The sequence below is a fragment of the Limulus polyphemus genome, unplaced genomic scaffold (assembly GCF_000517525.1).
Source record: "Limulus polyphemus unplaced genomic scaffold, Limulus_polyphemus-2.1.2 Scaffold2456, whole genome shotgun sequence".
In the NCBI taxonomy this organism is placed as follows: Eukaryota; Metazoa; Arthropoda; class Merostomata; order Xiphosura; family Limulidae; genus Limulus; species Limulus polyphemus.
The window spans coordinates 67,151-71,684 of NW_013668066.1; the positions used below are offsets into that span (position 1 = coordinate 67,151).

The following is a 4,534-nucleotide window of genomic DNA, read 5'->3' on the forward strand; positions in this document are numbered from 1 at the left end:
GTCTATCTGCAATTATATCTCTGCTTTATTTGCCGGGCTTATATACTAAAATAGAGGGCGCCTAGAAAAGACTAGAGTTGCCAGGAACAGTCATGCTTCTAGCGTCACGTGACGTCCGCTGTCGTAACAATACCTAGCTTTTATTATAAATGAAGCAAAATAAATAAAGTTTTGTTCTTACATATTTGAAAATAACATAGCTTGGATATTTACTTATTATTGTTTGGGGATGAGAGGAAAGTGGTTCAATAAAATGTAAATTGAAAATAGTATGAACCTATATTATTTACTTCTTGTCAGTTTGCTTCATAGAATTAACTCCATTAATCTATATATTACTTCTTGTTTCTGATCTGTATAGTTTGCTTTTTTTTGATCACATGCTATTGATAAGAGTTTTATTTTTTGATTTAATTTTTCGTTTTCCGTACGGAGATATTTCTCCTTTTCTAACTGACATTTGCAGGTGTCTAAATGCTGTACCCCTAAGCGAAAGTGGGTTTGTTTGGATGGGTCGTGTTGGCTACCTAGTGTGGAATTGAGGTCATTAACACAGTCTAGACGTTGGGTAAGGAAAGTTGAATGTGACGACCGTGAAGACAAATATTGAGTGGATCAGTAAAGTGAGGTACTATATAGAGAACTGTTATTTTCATGAAAAATTTTCAAAGCTACAAAGAAAGGTGTCGCTTGTTTTCTGTACTCACTGCTTCGTTTGGCTTTCAGCCGGTTATCACCTCTGTCTGCTCTGCTGGAAATACAGAAGTACCAGCTTAACTAACCCGGCGATAACGCGGATCGTCGAAGTTGCAAAGCAGTTCAGAAACCAGTATATCATTATCACTGTATCAGAGTACAACCCTGTGGCCTCAAACTTCAAAGTAGCAACGATCGGAGTCTAGTCTTGTTAGAAAAGTAAGGTGTAGATTTCTACTAGTACCAGCTCTTGCCTCCAGTAAAAATATAACTTTTTTCACTTTTTAGATGTTTATTTGTTTCAGTTTTATTTCCCATGGCATGGGCATATCTTGACTTAAGTTAAGATATTCTTAAGCATATTCCGTACTAATAGTAACAGTAGTAGGACTTTTAACATTAAAAGTTTCTGTAAGTAATGTCTGTAATTTTTTATTCAGTTTCTGGTTTTTCCAATGATTTGAAAACTCTGTTTCCTAATATTAGTAACAATCTTTTACAAATTACGATGCACCTTTTTGATTACTGTATGAAGTTGCATCTTACATATAAAAACAAAAGTAATTAACAATATACGTTAAAAGGCCTAAATTAACTTGCTTTACAACCTGTATTACTTCAGTTTAGATTAATTTAAGAGAAAAATCAAGGATTTACTGAAAAGTAAGGGTGGGTATAAATTTTTACTTTTTTGAAGGATGGATGTGCAGAGACAGTCTTGAAGTTGAACTTGAAGTACCAAATGGCCTCTTCTTGTTTATGTGTTAGTATTGTTATGTTATCAAGCATATTCTGTCTCTTGAACTCCCCCAAAACATAAAACTATTCTCTAAGATATTCATCATACCTTTTCTCTACTGCTCTTAGACTTATTTATACAATTTAAGGATGATATGGGCTCTGTTGGTTCATTTAAGCCATCCTGTCAACTATACTAAACTCTAAAACAAAACATTCAAATTTATTTCTTATCATTCAGATGCTTATAAATTAATTGCATCTGCCACAACTGAAGGTAACCCATTCTAAAGGCCAACCACCTGTTAGAAAAATAAAAGCTGTCTTATCTAAGATGATGCATACCTTGCCAAAATTTATATTTGTGTCCAGAGCCATTGCTAGGCACCAGTACATGCCCCAATTCCCCAGTTGGTGTCTTGAATAAACAGAATAGAAAACCACAATTGATATCAAAGTGAAATTCTGAAAATTCCTGTGCCTATGAACCAGAGGCTTGAATCTTTACCTAATGATGCTTCTGTTTATGTCCCCTAGTTGTAATGTGTTCCATAGATTTACCACCCTATTGGAGAGTTAAAACCACTTCAAATGGAGATGTGGCAGGCCTTTCCAAATCCGTACTTGCACCTTAGATTAAAAGTGATTTATTTAAAAAAGAAATTATAAGCTACTCTACCCAGCTATATATGTTATGGAATTATTGATATTTCTCAGCTACTTACATATATGTAAATGAATATGTATATTGTGTTATTAGTTTGAATGGTTTAAATCTTTGTTAAATAGGCATGTAGATGTTAAACTTTAAAGTTAAGCTAGTTTAAAAATTCAACAGAAGTATGAGATTGTTTACTATTATTTCATTTTTTGGGTCCTAATATTTGCCACAAAGTACCCTGAGCTAAACAATAAACTAAATAAATAAGACACAAAACATATATATATATATAATTTCAGCAAATATATTTTACTGCTTTGCCTTGCAGTGAAGTACTTTATGATAAGAGAACTTTTTAAAATTAGAATCAGAAAAGATAACTTTACTATATATATATTTATGTATGCACACACACACACACAAAACACAAATAATATAAATAAACTATATAATAAATTTATTGGATAACAAAATATTAGCAAAAGACTTAAAATATATTGTGTTGAATTAATAAAGTAGCAAAATCTTTGTTGTAATGATTCAGTTTGTTGGTTTCTATAAATGAAATTAAAATGTAATTGTGGTTGAGAATATTTTTGACTTTCTTGCAAATGTATTTGTGGTTACTTTACAATAATTAGTAGGACCACATTTTTTGGATGAGTGATGACAATCGGATTAAATACCTAATGTCTCCTTGCCTTGTTTCATGTCTCTTTAATTTGAGTTTATAATTTTCACTTTTTTTTACAGCCTGGCCATCTTTTTAACTCTTATTGAAGTATTGTAAGAAATGATATACAACATAGAATTTTACTGTATATTAATTACTAATAATGTTCACTACACTGATTTAGGTTTGATTCAGAATGAATTTTTTTGTGTATAGTTAATTATTTGTCATGTATTGACACAGTTTATAGTACTGAGAATTTTCACTATTATAATTATAGATTTCACGGTTTTAGAAATTATAGATAATGGGATGTAAAAGTTGAACTAAACATTTTAGATAGTAAACAGGATATGTAAACATTAGGAGGAAAGTATAAAGTTATCTAAAGTATTTACTCTTCCACCTTGAGAATGTTATATCAACTACTTATGTGATAGATCATAAGGCTACTTATTAAAACCCTATACTTGTAATAAAAAAACAACAACGTGTAAAGACCAATCAAGATATAAATCCCAAAGTAATAAACTGCTTGATTTTTAAGTCTCTGAATGGGTTTTGTGATAATAACTGCATATTATCAGCATGTGTCCAATGTAGTAAAATAAATGTAAGAAAACAATTAGAATAACTATTGCAACACCCACTTCTACTGGTACAGAAAATAATTGGTTTTATGATTAATGGGTTTTGTCAAGGACATTACAGAAGAGGATCCCTCTCAATTAGTGCAGTATATGTACAGTGAACATTTATTAAACAAGCGAAAATTTGTGAATAAACTGTAAGGAATTATTTGTTAATTAACATGATTTAAATAAGTACTAGATTTATAAAAACATTACCATTGAAGTTTATTCGGTAAAATGTTAATGATCTACATACTAACATGACCTGTTAATTTACTAAACAAAATTATTAAAATATTTTGTTTAAACCAACAGTAAATGGTTTACCCTGTACATTAAAGTATTCATAATGTGTTTAATTATGCCTTTTGGTGTGTTACAGTGGTGAATGTAGGGTGAATGCCACTATTAGAAGTACACAATATTCACTATTTATTTACTGAAGTAGACAAAACTTAATTTTTTCTTCAGTTAGCAATCAAACATTCAACAAGTGATGCATGTATTGTACTTACCATAGCCATATTTTCAAAGAAGATTCTACTTTCCATATTTTATTTAACAAAAAACCAATCCTGAACATACTCTGTGTTTTGCAGTTACAAATAAATAACTAAAGAGTATGTTCACAGGGCTTGAGTTTTGGTAGCTCAGGGCATGTAGGTTCAAGCCTTAATTAGGATCCCCATATATATAGTGGTTATCCCTGAGGACTACTTATGCTAAGTAAGTGTATATGGTAAGTAAAACCATTTATATACATGCTTGACTCAACAGTTGAGGTATCTTTAACCTTAAGGTGGGAGGATAGTGATATCTGTTTGGGTTGAGCCCTATTAGATCATTGGCTTCATGCATTAATGTGAAGTTTTGTGAGCTCAAACCCTGGTATGTCTGGTATAATAACCTGAATAAAAACATTCAAAGGTTGCGAGTTCAAGCCTTTGTCAGATTTTTAAAATAACTTTATACTTTAGATCACATTCTGGTACAAGCAAAAGTACCCATCCCCAGTGATGGGAAAAGTTTAAGTTAATCTATCAATTTAAATTATTTCATGACTTTAAAAAGTTAATTAGTGTTGCACTCTTGGTTTTACTCTAGAGCCAAAGCTTTGAGTCTACTTATACTGAA

At 31.1% G+C, this 4,534-nt stretch overlaps 1 protein-coding gene across 2 annotated transcripts in view; it reads left to right on the top strand.

Moving 5' to 3' along the window:
- Positions 1-487: 487 nt before the first annotated feature.
- The window catches only part of LOC106467005 (protein phosphatase 1 regulatory subunit 14C-like), a 92,895-nt gene continuing 88,848 nt past the window's right edge, over positions 488-4,534 (top strand). The window contains exon 1 of one of the 2 annotated variants that reach the window (XM_013927314.2): positions 488-915. The gene's annotated coding sequence lies outside the window, so the exon portion shown is untranslated. The remainder of the gene's footprint in view (positions 916-4,534) is intronic. The other variant, XM_022395085.1, reaches the window with a different exon arrangement.